Genomic DNA, 27361 nt, shown 5'->3' on the forward strand with positions numbered 1-27361 from the left:
TTTTTATAAAGTCCCTGCTTATAGTTACATGGCACCCAGCCCTAGGGGCACATAGGGCACACCTTAGGGGTGACTTATATGTAAAAATAAGGTAGTTTATAACTTTGGAAGTAACTTTAATTCCAAAGTCGAATTTGCATATAACTTTAATTTAAAAGCAGCCAGCAAGGCAGGCTTGCTTTTAAAATGACACTGGGCACCTCAGCAATGCACCTAGGTGTGCACCACCTATGCTGTGGTCCCTAAACCTACATGCCCTACCATATACTAGGGACTTATAGGTAGGTTAACTTAGCCAATTTATAATTAGCCTAATTTGCATATCCATTTTACACAGAGCACTGGCCCTGGGACTGGTAAGCAGTACCCAGGGCACAGCCAAGAGTCAGTAACCACCAGTACCTATCCAGAAAGAGTGGGGGTGATCAGGCAAAAAAAAAGGACTTTCCTACAATACAGTTATATAGGTGTGAGAAAGTGCCTCTTTCTATCCTTGTTACCCCCACTTTTGGCCTGTTTGTGAGTGTATGTCAGGGTGTTTTCACTGTCTCACTGGGATCCTGCTAGTCAGGACCCAGTGCTCATAGTGAAAACCCTATGTTTTCAGTATGTTTGTTATGTGTCACTGGGACCATGCTAGCCAGGACCCCAGTTCTCATAGGTTTGTGACCTATATGTATGTGTTCCCTGTGTGATGCCTAACTGTGGTACCAAGGGTATTGGGGTTCCAGGAGATCACTATGGGCTGCAGCATTTCTTATGCCACCCATAGGGAGCTCTGACAATTCTTACACAGGCCTGCCACTGCAGCCTGAGTGAAATAACGTCCACGTTATTTCACAGCCATTTACCAAAGCACTTAAGTAACTTATAAGTCACCTATATGTCTAACCTTTACCTGGTAAAGGTTGGGTGCTAAGTTACTTAGTGTGTGGGCACCCTGGCACTAGCCAAGGTGCTCCCACATTGTTCAGGGCAAATTCCCCGGATTTTGTGAGTGCGGGGACACCATTACACGCGTGCACTATACATATGTCACGACATATGTATAGCGTCACAATGGTAACTCCGAACATGGCCATGTAACATGTCTAAGATCATGGAATTGTCTCCCCAATGCCATTCTGGCATTGGGGAGACAATTCCATGATCCCCCGAGTCTCTAGCTCAGACCCGGGTACTGCCAAACTGCCTTTCCCGGGGTTTCACTGCAGCTGCTGCTGCTGCCAACCCCTCAGACAGGTTTCTGCCCTCCTGGGGTCCAGCCAGGCTTGGCCCAGGAAAGCAGAACAAAGGACTTCCTCAGAGAGAGAGTGTTACACCCTCTCCCTTTGGAAAAAGGTGTCAGGGCTGGGGAGGAGTAGCCTCCCCCAGCCTCTGGAAATGCTTTGATGGGCACAGATGATGCCCATCTCTGCATAAGCCAGTCTACACCGGTTCAGGGATCCCCCAGCCCTGCTCTGGCGTGAAACTGGACAAAGGAAAGGGGAGTGACCACTCCCCTGACCTGCACCTCCCCTGGGAGGTGCCCAGAGCTCCTCCAGTGTGCTCCAGACCACTGCCATCTTGGAAACAGAGGTGCTGCTGGCACACTGGACTGCTCTGAGTGGCCAGGGCCAGCAGGTGACGTCAGAGACTCCTTCTGATAGGCTCCTCCAGGTGTTGCTAGCCTATCCTCTCTCCTAAGTAGCCAAACCTCCTTTTCTGGCTATTTAGGGTCTCTGCTTTGGGGCATTCTTTAGATAACGAATGCAAGAGCTCATCAGAGTTCCTCTGCATCTCTCTCTTCACCTTCTGCCAAGGAATCGACCGCTGACTGCTCTGGAAGCCTGCAAAACTGCAACAAAGTAGCAAAGACGACTACTGCGACCTTGTAACGCTGATCCGGCCGCCTTCTCGACTGTTTTCCTGGTGGTGCATGCTGTGGGGGTAGTCTGCCTCCTCTCTGCACTAGAAGCTCCGAAGAAATCTCCTGTGGGTCGACGGAATCTTCCCCCTGCAACCGCAGGCACCAAAGAACTGCATCACCGGTCCTCTGGGTCTCCTCTCAGCACAACGAGCGAGGTCCCTTAAACTCAGCAACTCTGTCCAAGTGACTCCCACAGCCCAGTGACTCTTCAGTCCAAGTTTGGTGGAGGTAAGTCCTTGCCTACCCACGCTAGACTGCATTGCTGGGAACCGCGTGTTTTGCAGCTACTCCGGCTCCTGTGCACTCTTCCAGGATTTCCTTTGTGCACAGCCAAGCCTGGGTCCCTGGCACCCTAACCTGCAGTGCACGACCTCCTGAGTTGTCCTCCGGCGTCGTGGGACCCTCCTTTGTAACTTCGGGTGAGCTCCGGTTCACTCCACTTTGTAGTGCCTGTTCCGGCACTTCTACGGGTGCTGCTTACTTCTGAGTGGGCTCTTTGTCTTGCTGGACGCCACCTCTGTCTCCTCACGCAATTGGTGACATCCTGGTCCTCCTGGGCCAGAGCAGCATCCAAAAACCTTAACCACAACCCTTGCAGCTAGCAAGGCTTGTTTGCGGTCTTTCTGCACGGAAACACCTCTGCACGACTCTTCACGACGTGGGACATCCATCCTCCAAAGGGGAAGTTTCTAGCCCTTGTCGTTCTTGCAGAATCCACAGCTTCTACCATCCAGTGGCAGCTTCTTTGCACCCACAGCTGGCATTTCCTGGGCATCTGCCCACTCCCGACTTGATCGTGACTCTTGGACTTGGTCCCCTTGTTCCACAGGTACTCTCATCAGGAAATCCATCCTTGTTGCATTGCTGGTGTTGGTCTTCCTTGCAGAATTCCCCTATCACGACTTCTGTGCTCTTTGGGGAACTTAGGTGCACTTTGCACCCACTTTTCAGGGTCTTGGGGTGGGCTATTTTTCTAACCCTCACTGTTTTCTTACAGTCCCAGCGACCCTCTACAAGGTCACATAGGTTTGGGGTCCATTTGTGGTTCGCATTCCACTTCTAGAATATATGGTTTGTGTTGCCCCTATCCCTATGTGCCCCATTGCATCCTATTGTGACTATACATTGTTTGCACTGTTTTCTATTGCTATTACTGCATATTTTGGTATTGTGTACATATATCTTGTGTATATTTGCTATCCTCATACTGAGGGTACTCACTGAGATACTTTGGCATATTGTCATAATAATAAAGTACCTTTATTTTTAGTATATCTGTGTATTTTGTTTTCTTATGATATTGTGCATATGACAGTAGTGGTACTGTAGGAGCTTCACTCGTCTCCTAGTTCAGCCTAAGCTGCTCTGCTAAGCTACCTTTTCTATCAGCCTAAGCAGCTAGACACCCCTCTACACGAATAAGAGATACCTGGACCTGGTGCAAGGTGTAAGTACCCCTTGGTACCCACTACAAGCCAGTCCAGCCTCATACAATAGGCACAAAAAGACAAAAATTGCTTATAAATGAGGTTAGCGTGACATAGTTTTGAAACCATGGCCAGCATTAAGAATGTAAGACTCCACAGGGCTCCTTGTACTTTCCTAAAGGATGCGAATCTGACACACAAATAATGTGATGCTGTGGTGGTAGGCCCTGTTTTACACCAGATGTTTCAGGAATTAACTGTATTACTAACCCTATTCTACTGAGTGTATTTAGAATGTCTTTAGTTACTTGATGGCATGGTGGTAAAAATCTATATTAATTCCAACTAGAGATATTGAGTTATGTATTACTAGATTACCTCTTTGTTCTCACATAAACTTTCCTAATTTCCTAATTACTGACCTTGGAGAACGAGCTCTTTCTTTGTTGTTTATGTTTCTTACCCCTTTGTCTTCCAATAACAAAAGGCATCAGTAAATGAGTGCTCTGTGTCTGAAATTAATTTTTACATCCCATTTCTGCATGGATGACTAATAGCATGCAGATGCCGGTTTTCTGTTTTAAATAAATTCTTGTGTGCTCAGTATGAGTTTAAGATAGACATACAACGTTAGTGGAAAATCTTTTGACTAAATGGTATAAATCTGCTCTCAAACCAGATCTCCTTTTTTTTTTTTTCATATGTTGGGGCCCAATTTATAGTTTAGTGGAGGTGGTTACTCCATCACAAACATGGCGGATATCCCGTCCACCATATTACGATCCCATAATAGCCTATGGAGATCGTAATACAGAAGACGGGATATCGGTCACGTTTGTGATGGACTAACCCATCCACCAAACTCTAAATCAGGCCCTTACTCTGGTAAGCACCTCACACTGTTCTAATTCTGTTTGCTCTTGTATTGTGTGTTTAGTGCAAGCCATAGAATAAAAGTCTTCTATGGGAAAGTTTAATAAGAACAGAACTTGATATTACGTTCTACTGTTACCTTGACAGAGGCGTGGCATTGGTATTGAATAAGGTGGTGCTTAGGGAAGATCCCTGAGGAACCCCACACTTCAGAGGCAAGGAATCAGATTAGGAGAGCTTTACATAGGCCTGAAAACTGCGATCCTTAAGGAAGCAAGCAAACCACATCCATGCCACATGTCACCCCAGAGTTATTTAACCTATCAAGCAGAATTGTATGGAAAATGGTGGTAGTAGTGGTGCTAAGGTCAAACAAGATTAAAGCTGCAATTCCAACTTCATGTAGTGTAGTTTGAGGTCCTCAGCCACCACCAATGATTGCAGACTCAGTTCTGTGGCCCAGGTAGAATCCTGTCCGGGAGGGGTAAAGAAGACCGTTTTGCTTCAGAAATTCAGACAGTTGCTTATTAATGTGTTTTTCTTAGACCTTTCCAATAAAGGGAAGAAGTGAGATAGGTCTGTAATTTTCCAGTCGGGAGGGAGCAAAGGAAGGTTTTTTAACAAAGGTTTCACTATTACATTTATTCAAGCTTTACCCACCACTACACTGAGAAGGGAACAATTCAAGATATGATATCCCTTAGTGTTGAATACATAATTGCTGCAGCCTGATTTAGGATATATGGGGAGCAGGTTTGTGGGGCTAGGGAAGAACTGATTTAACCCTGTTGATCAATACTGATATATCTTCTACTCTGGAAAGAAAAGAGGAGAGTTTTTCTTTAGGGGCATTTGTTTGACAACAAATTTCTCCAGGGGAGGATCTTTTCTTTGACCATGGTGAGAGACAGATTAATCCAATATTCTGGAGAAACATCTGTCAATGCAGCGGGACAGCAAAATCACCACCTCTGGATTTTTTGTGGCATGGATATGACAATTGTCAACACTTTAATTGTTGAAGTAGCTGCACTGTCATTTTTTGGAGGCAAAAATGTTTCCCACGTTCTTCTAATGCAAAAACAGCAAGGTCCTCCCTGAACGCAACACAAGCAACCTAGGACCAGTTTTGCCCACGTTAGGGCTCCTCAGCCAGGTATAGCTTGGTTCCTCTGGCACAGTGAGACCAGGACCCGTCTGGGTTTACCTAGTGCACTCAGAGCATCAAATCCAAAAATAAGGTGATGGTTGGAATGCTTGCAATAATCTAAACCACTGGCAATTGCTAGGGGCTGCATCCCAATCCATTGTTTTTCACTCACCATGCCACATCAGATTGAACCCAGCCATATGTGTTTGTGTCTGATTCTACCCATTTCTGAAGTAAAAAAAATAGTTTCTGATCCCTATAATCACTGATTCCTGAATGGCTATGCCTTGACATAATTCTATTTGTTTTCTCTTCTATTCATGTAACAGCACAATTGTGACAGCAAAATACCCTTCCATTGTAAGATTTGTGAATCAAGCTTCCACTTTAAAGTGTATCCTTTATATGTATATAGTTTTGTACATATACACAACCATAGGTGAAGCAGTTAACATCGTTCATGTATATAATGTGGTCAGACATTTTCCTTTGAAGAAGTTCTTTGTTGTCTATTTCAGTAGTGTTGATAATCTGTGGTGTTGGTTCTTCAGGAAAAGTTATATGAATGGCTTTTTAGTAGGCTAAACACTCCAAGATAACATTCTGGTTTATTTTAATAATTGTTGAAAGTGGAAGAGGTGTAGGCCTTTCATAAGTACAACTGACTAAAATCGCCCAATTGATGAAGATCAAATGTCTGTAGGTTAACATTGAGAAAACCAGTACCGTGATCTCCATGGCATTTCAAATGGTGGCCAACAGAGCTAGGACCGATACCCACCCCTACCACCCACACCCTCTACAAACCTCTAGAATGTCATAACAGCAAACTCGACATGACCACCCAAGTCAGAACCATCATCACATCATGCTTCCCTACACTGAGAATATAGAGGAAGATTTTCAAATTGCTCCCAATCAGCACCCAGAAAACCATCACACATGTCCTACTCACAAGCAACCAGGGCTAAGGGAACAACCTGTATGTTGTGATGAACAAAAAACTCACCAGAAGGCTGCTGACCATTCAGAACTCAGTGGTTGGAATCACTTTCAACCTCCCACGCTGCACTCACATCAGACCATACCTACATAACACTGGCCCAACATATTTCAACAATCACATCTGATTTTACAAACCTTTCAGACTCCTCCGCTCATCCACGCTCCCATTTGCACATATCTCACGCATTCAGATAACCAGATCCGGTGGTAAAGCCTCCTCCTACATAGCTCAGAAAGCATGGAATAACCTGCCAGTACACATGAGAGACTCCTTCTCACTTCTTGAATCCCCGAGGAACTGAGAATCTAGCTTTCTGAGTAGTCCCATTAGGCCCTTGGTTTGTCTTCTCTTATATCTGCTCAACGCTAGCATATCTACCTGGGAGATTCTGCGCTCTACAAACCTATACACCATAACTTACGTACTGAGGTGCTTTCTTGACTGGGGCATTTTCCTGAGCCGAGAATAAAACCTGTACAATAAACAGCACACTGACTCATCTTCTTAACAGTTTTGGTAAGTGATGGCAAAAGAGCCAGTCTCTGAGGCCAGGCAATAGATGGGATTAAATATAGATTTTACAAAAGATGTTTGAAGGATGGTCGTATTTTAAATAATACATGCAGATGCAACATAATATGCGTTATCCCTTTAATATTGTCAACCACCTGCAAAGGGAATGTACAGTTCAGATTACAAATCCAATGAGCCTGCAGCATTATAAGACCTCTGAAGTCATCAGCATTCTCCCATATCAAGAAACTTCCTCTTTTGTCTGCTGTCTGTAAAATGCCTACTGCATTTTCAACGATAAACCATATCTTGAAATTGTTCAATGCCATCATTGTAATTCAGCTCATTTGCCTTCTACTGCTGAACATCAAAAATTTGCACACCAGCAATCAATAGTGGAATACTGAAAGTATGAACAGGCTGTAGGTTAATTTATCCTCAGTCTCTATGTGATTAATAAAGTTAGGACATTTGTTAGACCTGCCAGCCTTTGGGTGGTCTTCCCCAAATGTTTTGCCTTTTCTCTCCATTTTTTTTGCGGAAATTCATTTTTGTTGGCCTTAGGACTCTGCTAATCAGTGATTGTGCTCACTCCCATAAACATGGTAAAATTGGCTTACAGCTAACTGGTAAATTTAATTTACTTAAAGTCCCTTGTCATGTGGTATACCACACACCCAGGCTCTATAAATTAAATGCTATTGGGGGGCTGCACCATTTCTTATGCTAGCCACTTGAGTAGTCCTTTAAGGTATGGCCCAGGCCTGCCATCACAGCCTGAATGGAGTTATAACCTACTAATTCCACTTGACTGTATACCCCCATTGACAAGACTTAAAACTCCCCTGTTAGTGCAGATATGTCACCGCTAAGATAGACCCTAATTAACCCATAGAGCAGGGTGCACTGTGTTTACAGGGTTGGACATGTACTTTTAGGTTTATGGTTTTACATGTCCTGGTAGTGGAAAACTCTTAAATTCGTTTTTTGCTGCTGTGAGGCCTACATACCCCATTGGATGACATTGGGCTGCCTTATCACATTTATAAATTGCTAACTTTTGATTTAGAATGAGTAAGCATTTCATGTTTGGTATCTATGGAATTGTAATTAAAAATCCTCTTTAATGGTAAAGCAGGGATTTAAATCACAATTTTGAAAATGCCACTTTTAGAAAGTTGGCATTTTCCTGCCCTCTGCTATTTGGTGTCTGCACCCTGTCCTATGTCACATGACCTATGACAGACTACATGACAGGTTGTTGTTGGCAGCTGGACTTTGTTTATTCCACCTAGAGAATCACACAATAGAGGGGTTAGGGGCGCCTGAATGGGCCCTCTGCTGTCAGGATGGGGGAGCGGAGCTCGGCACAGTCCCACTTGCAACTGAATAGGCTGTGCTCTGCCTTCACACAAATTACTTGTCATCACTGCATTGTTTCTGTAGCCAACTTTGAGCCCAGACAGGGGAGTCAGGGAATTCCAAACACGTCACAGGAATACTTCTAGAAACGTTTCCTACTTCAAAGAAGGTACCAGGTATAAACATAAGACCCACTCTTCAGTTCACTTTCTCAACCTACAGAAGGACTCTAGAGGGCTGCCTGCTGTGTACTCCACAAGACTACTTTCTTTTCTGCACCTGTAAGACTGTTTTGCTGCCTGGAGCCTGCCTCGAAACCTCATAAGCCTGCTCTGCTTCTTGGGCTCAGCATTATCAAAGGAACCCAAAACTACCAGAGTGACTCCAAAGGCTAGTTTGCTGGCCTCCTGTTCAGAGCCTTCAGGACAGAAAAGGCTCCCACCATCTTGAACTTGCACATGGACCCAGTCTGAGTGAGTCCTGGACCCTTAAGTGGTGCCCCTCCAGTCCTGGACCCTTGGTTGTTGTGTTAAAGGTGTCCAAAACTGAGGATGTAAAACATTTTTGGCTTAAAACTGTTCTGAGAACCAAAGGAAAACCTGGACCAACTTACTCATCTATCTACCCAGGGTACATTGCCGGTGAGCCTGATTTTGCAGCTGCTCCCGCTATGTTCTTAGCTACAGCAGTGAATCCTGTTCACAGGTCCTCATGGGTCCCTCAGCGAAGAGGTACCTGGACTCCTGGAACTCTTGTAGGCTACAGCTTCCTGCCTCAACCCACTGGAGATTTTTTACCTCCACAAAAGTGACTAAGTGGAATGTAGAAATCTTCACTGCAACTTCATCCAGCCACTCCCTAATGACAATGGTCGCTACTCGGACACCACCTGCTGCCTTGCCTCACAAAACTTTACCTTCTCAGAAGATTTGTTTACAGACTTTTTTCTAAATCCTAAGGTAAGCACTGACCAGGCCCAACCCACTATTTATTTTTAGCTGGCCAATGCTCCAACAGGGTCAGCCATATTTTTTTCCTTGACCCTGTTTTGCGCAACTAGATGTCTGTGGTTGGTGCTTTGATCTTTTAGGCACTTGTTTTTACCTTAAACTTTAAACATTCAGAACTCCGATTCTACTGATTGGATTCTTGTCATTTTGGTAACAAATAATTCATTAAATTTTACTCTGTTTTTCTAAATTGATATGGGAATTTTCTGGTGTTTTGTTTTCGCTTTATTATTGTTTGTGTTCTGCGTAAATGCTTTACACATTGCCTCTAATTTAAGTCTGACTGCTTTTGTGCCAGGCTACCAGATGGTTAAACACAGATAAATGTTTTGTTCACCTTGACAGAGATTGTCGCTGTTGCTTAAACAGAGGCCACACCTCCCTTGAACCAATAACACCGTTTTTCACAACTTTCTCTTGAAAAATGTACAATATGATTTGGATAACCTGTATGTTTAAAGTCTAAAAAATACAAACTGCTTCAAAGAAGATCAAGGTCACAGGTTCGAAAGATCCTGGAGGCATAGATCAATTGCCCCTTTTAAGAACCTCCTGTACCCCTATTGTTCCAGCAACTGATATTCCATTAGCAGATGGAACATGTTGTGTGTGGGTGTAGCAGCTCCTCTTTCTTAATTCAGCAGCCCCATGAGAGCAGCTCATTTGTCATATACAGCTTAACAAACTCAATGAGGAGCAAAGCCGTCCATAGAGGTGTATTAGCAGGGTAACATCATCAATGCAGTCTTGTACTACGATGTAATAATACTTTGATACAGTATCTCCATGTTAGGTTGATAAAACGAGGACCATTTGTTGGCATTTCCTTATAGTATGAGTAGTGTGGGTTAGATTTCTGGGTGTTTTAGCTCATATTAATCTTTTGATTTTTTATTGAGAAGAAGTTAGCACTCTTTTTTGTCAGGGTAGGCAAGGGGGATATGTTGTTCTTACTGATTTAATTAATGCATTGCTTTATATTCTGAAAGGGAGCAAGAGGACGCTAGGACATTTATTCTTGTCCTTGATCTTTTTCTTTATGTAGTTTCCTTTAGCTGAAAAAGTTATCTTGTTGTGTCTTTTCCTATGTTCTTTTATGGCTATTAGTATTTTTGCCCTCATATATCTCCTCTATGCTTTGTTAAGCTTCCTTGTTATTTTTTTGCTGATGTTAAGTGTCTTAGTCCACCACATAGCTCGCGGTCTATTTCGAATTAATTTGTCAGTAATGAGGGCTAAAAGTTCCAGGATCCTATTGGTTGTCAAATTGAATAAATCAGGGAGGAAGCTGTAGTATTTCTGATGTGGGAATTCATGGTGATCAGCTAAGGATGTTTTTTGAATGAGTAGATCTTTTGAAAGGTCTCCACCATTTCTTGAAGGATTTAAGGTGTTGCTCTTTCTTCCATGCTTGTCGGGAGGTATGGAAATAATTTGCCTGAGGGTATCATCAGTCAACTATTATTGAGTCTTCTACTGAGATAGTTTGGTAATGGTCCGGTCAATGATGTTGCCTTTCTTATGTGTAGGAGGTGTGCCATGGTGGATGAGATAATGATGGGAGCAGATGTGCCCAATTTTTGTCATCTCAGTTCTTTTTATGTTCTAGTGAAAGTCATAAATTATGAAAATTAAGTTTAATTACAGGATTTCCATTAGTGTGCGGAGTTCTTCAAATTATTATGGAAAGGAAGGGTGTGGGCGCAGGCCATCATGTGATGTGGAAGCATCGCCTGCTAGGGTGGTTAAGGCTGAGTATGACTGAGAAAAGCTAAAAAGAAAGGAAGATTGGGAAGTCCCCCACTGTACAATTATATGTGTTCTTGTCAATGATGGCTACTCTGCCTTCACACTGTCCGGATGGATGGCTGATTAGCATCTGTATTATTATATCAAATGAAGATAGTGAAGTAGGGGAGGACATTGTCTATGTGATGGTGAATTAATGCATGATAATCTATGCATATAAGTGCCTGCGTAAAAAATGCATCTGCATCTGTTTTAGAAGTATTTTGTGAACATTCAATAATTGTATTGTTTCTTTCCATCATGCATTAAAAACATTCCAAGTAGAAGAAAGAAAAACACGAGACACATTACAGATAGCGCCTCTATATTTTTAAACTGCTAGATTTCGATGAGAGTGAAAATGAATCTGACAATACATTCAATTACCATAAAAAGGTTGAACAATGCGCTGCTTGCATTTAACAACACGCAAGTCAGCACTCTGCCAAACAAACGCTTAGAATCACATTTTACTTTAATTTCCACTGTCACACAGTTAATTTAAACATTTTCTGAGGCATTCAAAATCTCAGATCAGATGTTCGGATACATGAATAGCAGTGAAGTGGAAGATTACGATGTGGTAACTAGACAATCGGGCAGGTGGATTCTGACTAATCGCTTTGATTGGCAAATTCATTCTGCAGTTCACTCACACTGGCAAAGCAGTTGTGTTGATGCTGAAGTGCATTCCAAAGGTAATGATGATGACACAGCTTGGTGGGAGTGTACCCTGGGCACGTGCCGCTTGCACAGGAGTTCCACAGCCTTGATACTCATTGGCAGTTATCAGTCAGGTTGTAAAGTGCTAGTGTGTCGAGCTGGCTGCTTGAAAATGCAAAACATACGGTTGTTATTGCTTTCACGCTCTTGAAGTGGCATGTCTCAATAATGCTCGTGCAAGCGTAAAAGAATCACGGGCCCCAATATACATCCACTAAACAATAAAGCACTTTTTAGCATGCAAACATGTATGCTATTGTTGCAAGGACGTGGTTAGACAGCAGTCGAGGGCTTCACAATGTAAGAGGGAGTAAAGACATTGTGGGGGTCATTCTGACCCTGGCGGTCATGGACCGCCAGGGCCGGGGACCGCGGGAGCACCGCCAACAGGCTGGCGGTGCTCCCAAGGGCATTCTGACCGCGGCGGTATGGCCGCGGTCAGAGACGGAAAACCGGCGGTCTCCCGCCGGTTTTCCGCTGCCCTGTGGAATCCTCCATGGCGGCGCAGCTTGCTGCGCCGCCATGGGGATTCCGACCCCCTCACCGCCATCCTGTTCCTGGCGGTTTTGACCGCCAGGAACAGGATGGCGGTGAGGGGTGTCGTGGGGCCCCTGGGGGCCCCTGCAGTGCCCATGCCAATGGCATGGGCACTGCAGGGGCCCCCGTAAGAGGGCCCCACAAAGATTTTCAGTGTCTGCCATGCAGACACTGAAAATCGCGACGGGTTCTACTGCACCCGTCGCACCCTTCCCACTCGGAGCCGGCTTCCTCGTGGGAAGGGGTTTCCCGCTGGGCTGGCGGGTGGCCTTCTGGCGGTCGCCCGCCAGCCCAGCGGGAAACACAGAATAACCGCGGCAGTCTTCTGACCGCGCAGCGGTATTCTGGCGGCTCCCGCCGGCACCGCGGTTACCGCGGCCGGCGGGAGTCAGAATGACCCCCTCTGTGTCGTCTCAGCAGCTCAGAGGGAATGCTTTGAGATTTTAAACAGAGAACGAGGTTGGGTCTGTGGTTGGTAAAGTCAAGCAATGTATAAATATTGTTGAACGGCACATGGTGACACTCATTTTTTAAATCGCCCCGGCCTCTTTACATATAAAATCGAGTATCTCAAAGCTTCCCTGCAGTTTCTCTAGAAATCAGCAACGTTTACTGCACTCGGAGTAGCTTGTTCTCATGGAAAATTGACCTCATCTCATGGCAGAAGTGTGCGCCTGCATTCATTTCTGGATGGCTTCAATCTGCCGCTACTCCTGATCTGTCTAGGCATTAACGCCATGCCAAGCGACTCTCGAAGATTACCTCCTCGCAAATCCCTTTCAAGCATTCTTGCTTGAAGGATAATCCGGTTTGCATTTTTTGTTTGTTTTACCTCCGGTGGGCTAGGTATAACATTAATTCTCTTAAAATACAACTCAGGAAGACAAAATTGATGAAGCGTAGAAACAGCATTAAAAAAACACCTTCTTTTTAGGATCAGCCAGCCTTAAACTGCATATTCCTCTCTATGGAGCTGTACTTGGCTAGTCCAGGAGTGGGTACATCCTAGAACCTGTAAAACCAGCCCTCGCTCAAGAGAGCACTGGGTGCTTGCAGAAGACACCGTTTATGTGCAATTGAGAAGTGCGTTTCATCTCCTCCCGGAAAATGCTGAAGTAGTCTATTTCCGATCTCAAACAAGAGGTGATACACCCAACAACAGAGACAATGAGTTATCCCTGGACCTTTTTTCCTCTACAATATTCATCTAGCCAAGATTCGTGTTTGTCATAATCTCTCATCACAGTGGCCCGGAAATTATGACTCTTCAAAATATTTCTAAGATGCACTTCCACCTCAGTATAGTTTGCGATTTACTCCTGTAAAATGCAGGTGTAAATATGTATCAAGGGTGTACATTTGGAGGAAAGAACCCAAAACTGGTGGAGGGTATGTCTCCAGGCAAATACATATTGGCCCCATAGGGGAAAAGATTTTAAGTACAAAAACGCTTTTTCCTGAGCATATATGTATAAATGTACACGTCCTTTATCCATGTTGGAATCGTTATACATGTAAGTCATCTTAGAAAGTTGCAAGAGTTTAAACTTCGTATGAATAGTCCTGAAAGTTTTGAAAAATTGTAAATTTACTCCAAAACATCCGAGTTGCCTAGCAAATGTAAATACACAACTTTATTTGTGATTCAGCTGTTAGAGTTTTACTAAATTCACACTCTCTACACCTAGAAAGTTTTCCACTCAAAGGTGATGACCAAAACAGCTAAAGAGATACTCAGGCTAGGGGCCCACCCAGAGCTCTTTCACAGTTTCCCAGGAAAGGGAGGACAACAAAAGCTCTGTCACAGTTTCTTAGAATGACAGAGTGGCGGGGAAAGGTTTTTCAAAGTTCCTCACAAGAGCAAAGAAAGTCGCTTCATAGTCCTTAGAGAATGATAGGTTGAAGCATCGGATCAGTAACCCACAAAAAGCACAAGAAAGAGAAAACCCACAGAGAAAGCAAATTTGGATCACCAAGTGTGGAAGGCAAAATAGCCAGTTAGTTTGCTGCCTAAGGATATTCCATGAACTTCTTCCTTTGATCACGTGTAGCATGGACCAGGAAGTAGTACCTTCTGAACCTCCTGGTCATGTTCTGGTATCAAAGTTCTGGAGTATTTGTTCCCTGCAACCAACGATATTTAAGGGTTTAGACGTTTTACTTTATTTTTATAATCTTTGTATGGAGAATACTCTGTCAGTGCCTGTTGGATTCTCACCCCTCATCTGCATGAGCCATCTGAGGGGCCTGTGGTCTGTCTGAACCCGGAAGTGAGTCCCAAACAGGTAGGGTCTTAGCTTCTTCAGTGCCCAGACCACAGCAAATGCTTCTCTCTCAATAGCACTCCACCTTTGTTCCCGTGGTAATAGTTTTCTGCTAATAAAGACTACTGGTTGGTCTGCGCCCTCCTCATTCAGCTGTGCTAGAACAGCCCCTATGCCATGCTCTGAAGCGTCTGTCTGAACAAGAAATTCCTGGAAGTAGTCAGGGGCCTTGAGCACGGGGGCCGTGCACATGGCTTCCTTCAGAGAATCAAAGGCTTTCTGACAGGCCTCTGTCCAATTCACCAACCTAGGTTGTTTCTTGGAAGTGAGTTCTGTCAAGGGGGACACAATGGTACCATAGCCCTTGACGAACCGGCGGTAGTATCCAGTGAGACCCAAAAAGGCTCTCACCTCAGTCTGTGTTTTAGGTGGTTGCCAGGCCTTGATAGTTTCAATCTTGGCCTGGAGCGGCTGCACCCTTCCACCACCTACTAGGTGTCCCAAGTACACCACGGAACCCTGCCCAATCTGGCACTTACTAGCCTTGATAGTCAGGCCTGCCTGTTGCAGAGCCTGAAGCACCTCCTTGAGGTGGAGCAGGTGTTCCTACCAGCTGGAACTGTAGACAGCTATGTCGTCTAGGTAAGCTGCACAGAAGGCATCTTTACCAGCTAGGACCCCGTTAACCAACCGTTGGAAGGTAGCGGGGGCATTTTTCAGCCCAAATGGCATCACCTGGAATTGGTAATGGCCATCAGGGGTGGAAAAAGCAGATCTTTCTTTAGCCCCCTCAGTCAGGCCAATCTGCCAGTACCCAGAAGTAAGATCGAACGTACTCAGGAACTTGGCAGCACCTAGCCTGTCAACGAGCTCATCATCTCGGGGGATGGGGTGAGCATCAGTCCGGGTGACTGAATTGAGACCCCGGTAGTCCACACAGAACCGGAGTTCTGGTTTCGCACCTGGGGCAGTAGCCTTGGGAACCAATACCACAGGGCTGGCCCAGGGACTACTGGATTTCTCAATAACCCCCAAAGTCAACATCTTGGAGACCTCCTCCTTGATGCTGGCCTTCACCTTATCTGACAACCTGTAAATTTTGTTCTTTACAGGGGCACTGTCACCTGTGTCAATGTCATGCACACAGAGGTGGGTTAGTCCAGGAGTAAGGGAGAACAGGGGGGAGAACTGCTCTAATAGCTCATAGCAGTCCCCTCTCTGGGTTGGAGTCAGGGAGTCAGAGAGAATGACACCACCTACTGACCCATCCCCTTCTTTGACAGCGAGGAGGTCGGGGAGAGGTTCACTCTCCTCTTCCATGCCCTCATCTGTGACTAGGAGCATGCTGACCTCAGACCTCTCAAAGTGAGGTTTGAGCCGGTTGTGATGGAGGACCCTTAGGGGTTGCCTAGGGGTCTTAAGGTCCACTAGGTAAGTGGCCTCCCCTTTACGCTCCTTGATCTCAAAGGGGCCAGTCCAGCGGTCCTGGAGAGCCCTGGGCTCTACTGGCTCCATTACCCAAACTTTGTCTCCAGGTGAGAACTCAACTAGAGTGGCCTTCTGGTCGTACCACTCCTTCATCACCTCTTGACTGGCCTCGAGGTTACTCTGGGCCTGCTTCCAGAAGAGTTGGGTTTGTTTGCGGAGTGCCAGCATGTAGCTGACCACATCCTGGGGAGGGGCCTGGGGAGCTCTCTCCTATCCCTCCTTAACGATGCTTAGGGGTCCCCTGACAGGGTGACCATAGAGAAGCTCAAAGGGGCTGAACCCCACCCCTTTCTGGGGCACCTCTCTATAAGCAAATAACAGACAGGGTAAGAGGACGTCCCACTTATGCCTCATGGCCTCAGTCAGGCCATCAATCATGCCTTTCAGGGTCTGGTTGAATCTCTCAACCAGCCCATTGGTTTGAGGATGATAAGGGGTGGTAAACCGGTAGGTCACCCCACACTCATCCCACAGGGTCTTCATGTATGCAGACATGAAGTTTGTGCCCCTGTCAGACACGACCTCCTTAGGGAATCCCACACGGGTAAATATTCCCAACAGGGCTCTGGTCACCACCTTTGCAGTCACTGTTCTCAGAGGGATTGCCTCTGGATAGCGGGTGGCATGGTCCACCAAAACCAGGATAAACCTGTTGCCCAAGGCAGTTTTGGAGTCCAAGGGACCAACAATGTCGATGCCCACCCTTTCAAAGGGGGTGCCAACGACTGGGAGTGGGAGCAGGGGAGCTTTAAGCCGTTTCCCTGCCTTCCCACTAGCCTGGTAGGTGGGGCAAGCTCTGCAGAAGTTATCTGAGGCTTTCCTCATTCTGGGCCAATGAAAGTGGGTGTTAAGCCTGTCAAAGGTCTTGTCTTGGCCCAGGTGTCCTGCCAGGGGAATGTCGTGAGCCAGGCCTAGTAGGAATTTCTGGTAACACTGGGAGACCACCAGCACACGGTGTGCCCCAGGACCTGGAACCCTACGCTCACTGTAAAGGAGATCATTCTCCCAGTAAATATGGTGAGCGCCAGAGGCGTCACCTGCTGCGTGGTCTGTGGCCTGCTTCTTCAGACCCTCAAGGGTGGGGCATTCTTTCTGCGCCTTGCAGAATGCTTCCCTGGTTGGCCCCCCCTCTACTTGCCAGTCAGCAAGTTCAGGTAGGTTACCCAGGGCAGCTATGTCCTCCCCGGTTGGCTCAGGGGCCTCCTCTTCCTCAGGGGCCTCGTCTACCACTGTGGGAACATTGGAGGCGGGTTTCCCGCACCCCTGGCCCCCCTCTTTGGCAGCTGTCTGGGCCATCTTTCCAGGCTCCAGACGCCCTTGACTCCCTTCCCGGGCAGCCATGGACCGTGTGGTCATGCAGACCCACTCAGGTAACCCTAACATCTCCAGGTGAGATCTGAGCTCTACTTCTTTCCAAGCAGTATGCTCAAGATCATTGCCTAACAGACAGTCTACAGGCATGGCAGGACTCACAGCTACTTTCAGAGTACCAGGGACCCCCCCCCCCCACTCAAAGGGAACCAGAGCCACCGGTAGGTGACTCTCACGATTGTCAGCGACTATGACCTGGTGGAATGTATTAGGGACTATCTGCTCTGTGGACACCAGCTGACTCTGGATAGTAGTCATACTGGCTCCTGTGTCACGTAGAGCCTCCACCTTCTGCCCATTAATGGTGACCCACTGCCTGTACTTGGAAGTATTTCGGGGCATGTGGGCTTTGGGCACCATTTCTCTTTCTCCCAGGGACACTAGGGAAATCTCTACCTGCTCCCCAAAGCTATCTGGGTCCATCTCCCCTCCAAGCGCTACACTAGTCAACCCAGGTGTCTGTCCGGTAGTGGACGGTGCCCTTTTGGAGCACTGGGGGTCGCCTTTATAGTGACCATACTGGTAACACTCCATACATTTGGGGTTGGATTTCCCTGACCTATCATATGTCCCTGGCTTTTTCCCAAATCTGGAGAAGGAATGGTTGCCACCCCCTCCCTGGGAATTCTTTTGGGGGCCTTTTGAGAGTTCCTTATCTATAAGTTTATCTCCCCCCTCTTTCTTCTGTTGGGAACCCTGACCACCTTTGTGGGAGTCCCCCCAGATACCTTTTTGGACTCTCTAGTGCTAACCCAGATGTCCGCCTCCTCAGCAAACTTCCTGGGATCAGTCAGCTTACTATCTACCAAGTGCTGGCGCAACTCTGTATAGGTAACATTGAGTATATGCTCTCTCAGAATCAAGTCATATAGCCCTTTATAATTATCTACTTTGTTGCCCCGCACCCATCCATTCAGTGCCTTACTGGAAAAGTAAAAGAAATCTACCCATGTTTGTGTGGTTTGTTTGGTGCTGTCCCTGAACCTCTGACGGTATCCCTCAGGGGTCAGCCCAAACTTGGCAAGTAAAGTGGCTTTCTGAAGTGGGTATGTGTTTTGATCAGGTTGATCCAATGTGAGAAGTGTGTCCCTCCCCAATGGCAGCACATAACCCCACATAGCTACCCCCCATTGCCCTTCAGGAACCTCATGAGCCCGTAGTGCAACTTCATAAGCAGCTAACCATTTATCTATGTCATCTCCCACCACAAAACTGGGCACCACATTTTTGGGTATACGAACCTTCTTTTCTCAGGCAGGTCCTGTCTGTATGCTGCCACCATTATTGCTGGATTCAGACTGTCTTGCCTTGATCTCCAGCTTCTTGAGACTCAGTTCATGAGCCAATAATAGTTTCTTTTCAGCCAAAGCTCTTTCAGCTTCCACCTGTTTGGCTGCCCTTTCAGCTTCATCTTGAATCTGTTTGTCTGCTCTTTCAGCCTCAGCTTGCTTGGCTTCTCTCTCTGCCCTTCTTTCCTCTTGTTGAGCCTCAATTTTCAGTTTTGCCATTTGCAATTGGAACTCCCTTTCCTCTCTCCTTTCCTCTGCGGTCAGGCTTTGCACAGAGACACTGCTCCCTGGTCTGGAAGGGGGCACAATTGCAGTGGTAACATCATCCACAGATAGCAACAAATCCTCTGAGGGGCCATTTTCTGGCTCCTCTTCTTCATCATCCTCTTCTAAATGGGCTTCTGCCCAGGCCTTCAGCGTCACTTGAAAGTCCTCCTTTTTGGAGGCCCCTTGGGTGGGTACCCTCATTGCCCTGCAGAACCCTCTTAGCTGTTTGACCGTATATGTATCCAACAGGACTAGGTCAAAGTCTCCTATTTGAGACCCAGTCAGAGACATGTTGAGTGAGGATTTAGTATTTGAAAATTGTCAGGAAAAACGAATTTGCAAAAAGAGATAAAAATCAAGTTGACCTTCAACTGTGGGTAGGTAGTGAAATACTTAGCTACTGTATGTCACTGCACAAATACAAGTCCTATCCTCACCGCTGATCACCAATGTTAGAAATGGGGTTTTTGGTTGGCAGTCAGGTTACCCTCTGTCCAAGCAAGAACCCTCACTCTAGTCAGGGTAAGTCACACACAATCTAAAATCAGCCTGTGCCCACCCTCTGGTAGCTTGGCACGAGCAGTCAGGTTTAACTTAGAAGGCAATGTGTAAAGTATTTGTGCAATAAATCATACAATACCACCATATAGCACCACAAAAATACACCACATAGTGTTTAGAAAAATATATTATATTTATCAGGATAATTGTAGGTCAAAACGAATAAAGTTGCAATGTGAATTTGTAGAGATATCACTGAAAAGTGATATGAAATGTCTTAAGTCTTTAAAAAGCAAACAAAGTCTCTTTCAAGCACAAAGTACCTGGTTTTGGGAGTGGAGAATCTCCTCAGAGAGCCACAGAAGAAGAGATACGTGGAAAAACGATGTGTGCGTCGATTTCTCCCCAGCACACACGGACTTGCGTCGTTATTTTCCACGCGGGTAAGTTGTGCGTCGTTTTCCGGCGCGCGGACAGTCTCTTTCTGTGGATCGCGGGGATTACCAGATGTCCCGGGTCTGTGCGTGGATTTTCCTGGTTGTTTTCCGGCTGCGCGTCGTTCTGCGGGGCTGCGCGTTGAAATTTCTATCTCACGGCAGGCGTCGCGTCGATTTCTCCTCCGGAGGTCGGGCGGCGTTGTCCTTGCAAAGCCGTGCGTCGAAGTTCCGGTCGTCCCGAAGGCTTCGCGTCGATCAGCGTCGGTGTGCGGCCTTTTTCTCGCCGCGGAACAAGCTGTGCGCCGAAAATTTCGCCGCACGGAGCGCCCAAGTGAAAAAGAGAAGTCTTTTTGATCCTGAGACTTCAGGGAACAGGAGGCAAGCTCTATCCAAGCCCTTGGAGAGCACTTTCACAGCCAGGCAAGAGTTCAGCAAGGCAGCAGGCCAACAGCAAGGAGGCAGTCCTTTGTAGAAAGCAGACAGGTGAGTCCTTTGAGCAGCCAGGCAGTTCTTCTTGGCAGGATGTAGTTTCTGGTTCAGGTTTCTTCTCCAGCAAGTGTCTGATGAGGTAGGGCAGAGGCCCTGTTTTATACCGAAATGTGCCTTTGAAGTGGGGGAGACTTCAAAGAGTGGCTAAGAAGTGCACCAGGTCCCCTTTCAGTTCAATCCTGTCTGCCAGGGTCCCAGTAGGGGGTGTGGCAGTCCTTTGTGTGAGAGCAGGCCCTCCACCCTCCCAGCCCAGGAAGACCCATTCAAAATGCAGATGTATGCAAGTGAGGCTGAGTACCCTGTGTTTGGGGTGTGTCTGAGTGAATGCACAAGGAGCTGTCAACCAATCCCAGCCAGACGTGGATTGTAAGGCACAGAAAGATTTAAGTGCAAAGAAATGCTCACTTTCTAAAAGTGGCATTTCTAGAATAGTAATATTAAATCCGACTTCACCAGTCAGCAGGATTTTGTATTACCATTCTGGCCATACTAAATATGACTTTCCTGCTCCTTTCAGATCAGCAGCTGCCACTTCAACAATGTATGAGGGCAGCCACAATGTTAGCCTATGAATGGAGCAGGCCTCACAGTAGTGTAAAAACGAATTTAGGAGTTTTACTCTACCAGGACATATAACTACACAGGTACATGTCCTGCCTTTTACCTACACAGCACCCTGCTCTAGGGGTTAGCTAGGGCACACATTAGGGGTGACTTATATGTATAAAAAGGGGAGTTCTAGGCTTGGCAAGTACTTTTAAATGTCAAGTCGAAGTGGCAGTGAAACTGCACACACAATGGCAAGCCTGAGACAAGGTTATGGGGGGCTACTTAAGTGGGTGGCACAACCAGTGCTGCAGGTCCACTAGTAGCATTTAATCTACAGGCCCTAGGCACATATAGTGCACATTACTAGGGACTTATAAGTAAATTAAATAGTCCAATCAGGTATGATCCAAAGTTACCATGTTTAAAAAGGGAGAGAGCATATGCACTTTAGCACTGGTTAGCAGTGGTAAAGTGCGCAGAGTCTAAAAGCCAGCAAAACAGGGTCCAAAAAGTGGAGGGAGGCTGGCAAAAAGTTAGGGGTCATCACCCTAAGGCATGTCAGGTCTAACAGTGCCCTTTAACCTTGTATCAATGTGCAGTATGGAAAATATGTCAACCTTTTGTGTACACACCATTACTTTGACATTTGTTATTTCATCGGCGGTTTGAGTTTTATTTAAACTATAAGCTATGATACATCAGGAGTGAAGTGGTAGGTCACTGTCATTTAAACTTTTACTAATGTGGTGTTATTTAAATGCATATCACTTTTAGTAACAAGGACTTACAAAGTGAGAAGGATTGTGACTTGCTTGAGAAGGGCTCACGCCCTCCTCAGCCAACAACTCAATTTCTCACAACAACTAATCCAGAATTGTAGTTTTACATAGAAGTGTAGCAAGCATAAAACAATAGCCTAGGATGCTACCGTTTCATGATTTATTTAATTACAGTATCAAAAATCTTCATTTTGGCAATGTGACAAAAAAGGCACATGTAAAGAATCTCGTTAAATGAAATACAAAATATTTATACATTCTATCATGGACTTGAAAACCATTAAAATCTATCTACATTCCATATCTTAAAACCAACATAAAATTATTATAAGATTCATAATAGGTCTATAGATTGCTTAACCAAGTGCTCAGACTATAGAGTATATTAGGGTCAATGGCATTGATACCTTGCACAATACGTACAGCACCAGTACCTTGTTTCCCCTGGAAGGGTGCTCAGTTTTTGTCTGACTCTCGACATTGACATCAAGAAATGGGAAACTACAAAAACCGTCAATTGGCTATTAGATTTCATAAGTCTTAAGGTCTCTTTGTGTTCTCTAACACCTAGATTATGACACAGTAGTTATTATCCATTTCTTTGTACTGCTCAGGTAGGCCAGAGAAAAGAATATAAGATGCTTAAGCATTTCTCTACACAAGATGGGCGCTGCCGATACTCAATGCTATAAGCTCATGCCCATTTTACAGTATGAGTGGAGGGGCAATGTCCCATAGCGAAACTGCAGAAACAGCCTCCTGGCTAGCACTGGCATTTTCTCTTTCGGAAAGTGCTCTTCCAAAAATAAATCCTTCACTGTGAGAAAAGGGCCAATTGGAGTACCGGGTTAAGTCTATGTGTATAAAAGGCTCTCTTAGTGGGGCCAACAGATTTATTTAACATGCATCTTGGAGGTAACCCCAGCCTCCAAAGGAGGACTATAGTCTCTCTCCTCCAATCTTTATAAGTAACTTTTTAAGTAACTCAACTACGATATGTTACATGAGCCAGAGAGACATAAGACTTCTAAACCCTGGCGATAAGAGCACAATTCAAGAGTGGCCCAAATTCTTCTCCAAGATTGGTCTCATTCATATTTTATCAGGGATTGGCCTAAGCCTTAGATCTAATGTGTGAGAGAGCAGGGGGGTACTTATAGCCCTGTCAACTGGTGCATAAATTGATTTTCAGCGGTTACTAAGGAAGTCACACCCTGGTGCCCCCAGAGTTCTGAACCATACGTGGCTACCCCTAGCGCCTGATGATTATAAATCTGAATGGCCTGATAGATATGACTAAACTGTCAGCCTTAAAACAGTTTGGCTTTCCCTCCGACTACTTGCTCCATTTTGAGCCTGCACTGGGTTGTATAAGTATGCCATTCATGCTGTTCCGTTAGTGTAATGCCTAAATAATCAAAAGGTGTGCACACAGGTCTAGTTGAGTGACAAGGTTCAGGACCATATACTTTGTTTTCCCTACATTGATCTCCAAGCCCCTCTGCTTACAAAAACTTTCTAAGTGGTCCAATAATTTTTGGAGCCCCACTGGTTATTTCGAGAGAAGCAAAGTGGCATCAGCAAACATGAAGGCAGGAACCCTCATCTTTGCCAGGCTAGGAGAATCATTGGTCCAGAAAATATCTTAAGCCATTAATATTCTAGATGAACAGTGTGGAAGTGTGCACACAACCCTTCCTTACTCCTCTATTAATGGGAATTGGATCAGTCAATCCACCCACTTTCCCGCAACTAACCTTCCCATACTCGTTTTTGTGCCATCTAATCATGAAATCCAGCATGTATTTGGGCACCCAATTTCAAGTAGTACCTGTCCGAGGGAAGATCTTGGCACTAGATCAAGCGCAGAACACAAATCAACAAAAACAACATAAAGAAGACCACCACACAAAGCAACTGTTTTCCAAAACAATAACTGCAGCCAAAACACTTGATCAATTTTACTTGCACATTCTTGGAATCTCACTTGCAAAGCGGTCAGAATTTCATTTACAGACAGCCATTCCTGGAGTCTATCCAGGATTATCCCACTGCATAACTTTTGGGAGCTATCTGTAAGACTTATAGGTCTGTAATAGTTGGTGAATCTCAGGAGCGCTTTTTAAATATAGGGATCATTTCTGCCCCTGCCCATGTTGGTGTAGGTGCTCCAAATATCCATTTCAGCAAAGAACAGGTCCCCTGGGACCGTATCAAGCCCTGAAGCTTTGCTGGGGATAATTTTCTTAATAGCCATGGTTATTTCAAGGGCAGATGTATCTGAAGCATCACTCTGATCGCTTTGCTTACTAGGCCCGTACGGCACTGTCTGAGGATTCAGCTGCTCCACCTTCATAGTGTTGCCCAACAATCCCCGACGTGACCTGGTCACATTGGGGGTTCTTTAACTCTCCTGACTGAGAGTTTAAACTGGAAAAATGGGCAACCCAATCACTGGCTAAGATGTTATTTCCTATGTTGCAAAAACCCTCTCTGCTACCAGTGGGCACTATATTCCAGAAGGGACAGTGATCCTTCCTGCTAGCAGCAGTCAACAGACACTCCCATTTCCCTTGGTCCCATTCTTTTTTTGCCTCATCGATGATATTTTTAAATGCCATACTGGTGACTTGAATCTGTAGTATATCTTGTTTCTTTATTCCATCAACCAGTGCTATCCTAGTGGCTCTACATTATTTATTAAACCAGGAGGGGGAGATCTTCTCCTCTATTGCCTGCTTGATCTCAATGAAAATATGACTCTTTAACATTTGAAACAACTGATTATGTATACTGCAAACTCCTCCCAGAGACTCACATGTTTGACATGACAAATCTGTCAATAGCAAACTCTCAATGCCTTTGGCTGTAAGCTTGTAGATTTCCCCAACAGAGCCCTTGGAGTGCTTCATTTTACTCATTTAACTCTACGACTGTTGTTAGTCACTCTAAGCCTTCTATCAAATGGCTCTGCCCAGTTATTAGATATGGGGTGTATTGCTATCCCAAGGGTGAGAACAGGGGCACTGTGGTCACTACTGTGGCAAGGTATTACTATCATATTGATTATATATGACAATAGCCTTACTTCCACCATTACATAGTCAATAGGACTGGCGCTATTTATGAGGTTAAATGTGTGGTTGCCATTTTTATTACAGTTTGATCAACCATTACAGGCACAACGCCCCTGACTGAAAGTAAGTGCATTTATTTAGAACGCCATGGGTGTCCATTTCTTAATAGGGGGAATTTCTAGCTTCGGAATTGACCAAACCTTGTCCTCTTCTACTGTAAAGGCCTGCCCATCTGCTTCCAATGGTTCAAATTGACAATTAAAATTCCCCCCCACAATTTTTCTCATCGTAGCAGGTAATGCGGCTAAATGTGTGTTTAATTGATCTATAACCAGGGACTTGATTTTATTCTCCACAGATCTACAGTACATATTATATATGATTTAATCTACATTCAGGGAGGTGGTCAGGCTAATGGATAATATACCTGGGGAGCCCAACTTGATCTCCTTGTTCTTACATGCTAGAGTGGTACTAGCGCGGACTGATTATCCCCCAGATGGCCTAACCTTCCCTGTTGCTATGGCCTCCTGGGTAAAATTTACATAACCTGTGCAGTAGAGACTCTTTAATGACCAGGTCTCTTGAAAAATACAGCGGTCATGTTGGGCAATAGATTGGCACCATTCTGGGTTTGTTAATTTAGAGACTAAGGGGGTCATTCTGACTCCCGCCGGCGGCGGTAACCGCACGCCCGGCGGGAGCTGCCGAATGACCGCACCGCAGTCAAATGACCGCGACGGTCATTCTGAGTTTCCCGCTGGGCTGGCGGGCGACTGCCAGAAGGCCGCCCGCCCGCCCAGCGGGAAACCCCCTTCCACGAGGATGCCGGCTCCGAATGGAGCCGGCGGAGTGGAAGGGGTGCGACGGGTGCAGTTGCACCCGTCGCGATTTTCAGTGTCTTCCACGCAGACACTGAAAATCTATGTGGGGCCCTGTTAGGGGGTCCCTGCAGTGCCCATGCCAATGGCATGGGCACTGCAGGGGCCCCCAGGGGCCCCACGCCACCCGTTCCCGCCAGCCAGGTTCTGGCGGTGAAAACCGCTAGAACCAGGCTGGCGGGAAGGAGGTCGGAATCCCCATGGCGGCGCTGCTTGCAGCGCCGCCGTGGAGGATTCCCTGGGGCAGCGGGAAACCGACGGGACACCGCCGGTTTCCCGTTTCTGACCGCGGCTGTACCGCCGTGGTCAGAATGCCCATGGAAGCACCGCCAGCCTGTTGGCGGTGCTTCCGCGGTCATTGGCCCTGGCGGTCCATGACCGCCAGGGTCAGAATGACCCCCTAAACCTGCTACATTCCATGAAACAAGCTTCAATAATGGGCCTGTTGCAGTGGAAACAAATTCTCCATCATCAAGTGTGTGAGGAGTTGAACCATTATTCTCCACTACTTCAGCTGTCTAGGGGAAGATAATTGTCAACCTATTCTCAACCTACTTCCTCTAGATGGGGTAATACATGCAAATTCCACTAGTGATGTTTGATTATATAATTTACATTGTGTCTGCTGCTTCGCCCTGTTGGACCCCGTAGCACTAATTTTTGCTAATCTCTGTTAAGCGGATGGTGGGGGACACAGACTGCTTAGCATTGGCAAGTCAATCTACACCTCTCATGTCAATTTGAAAGTGGTATTGTAAATACGTCTACATTATGCATGGGGTTAGCACAGGCAGAGGCAGGTGGACTGTAAGCTCTCAATGGCTGCAAAAAGTAATCTAGTGACATCAATTAGTTATTACTCCTTGGTATAGGTTTGCTTAAATATTCAGTAAGCAAATACTGTGCCAATAATGAAGTTCTAAATTTAACAATGACACAGTCACCACAGCGGTCAACTTCCCCTGGTCCAATCCAGCCCTCCCTGCGAGTCAGTAATATATTGCTCCCCAGAGTTAAGGGGAAATCCCTGTATCATACAAGTCAATCCAATGCCATATTATAGGGTTCTGCATACGACTCCCTCTGGTCCATATACATGCAAGGAACTCTAGCTAAGATCACCACATATGGGCATGATGCTGGTGGGAGGTTTATCACTGGTTATCTATGGTATTGGGGGGTTCCACTGTGCTTAAACTTTTCTAAGATAGGCACTCTGTGGGGATTGATCCCCTGAGTGTGACGCAAAGGTTCTTCTGGCTGGGAAAAGGGAGGTTAAGGAGGGAGATCTGTACCAGTCCACACAGAGTTCTGAATAGTAAGATCAGGGCTAGGTCTGTTCAATGAAGACTTTGTTAGTGTCATAGTCCCTGATCTCTTAGTAGAATTACATTGCCTAATCATCCAACTGCGTGTTGCCCTGGAAACTGAGTGAGCTGCTGCCTCTGATGAGGCCTGTGCCTGCTTAAGGGCAGTCATCTCATGCTCAATCGCTTTCAAGCGAGTAGTAAGTGGTGAGAAATATTTTAGGAGGAGTTCTCTAACTTTGCTAATGTAATTATCCGTAAGTTGTTCTTGCCAGTGGCGTTTGGGCGAGAGGACTCCTTCTCAGTTCTGCATAGATGGTACAGGCAGCAGCTCCTTTTGAGGGGCCAGAAGGTGAGAGCAAGT

Source organism: Pleurodeles waltl, chromosome 2_1 (assembly GCF_031143425.1).
Source record: "Pleurodeles waltl isolate 20211129_DDA chromosome 2_1, aPleWal1.hap1.20221129, whole genome shotgun sequence".
Lineage (NCBI taxonomy): Eukaryota > Metazoa > Chordata > Amphibia > Caudata > Salamandridae > Pleurodeles > Pleurodeles waltl.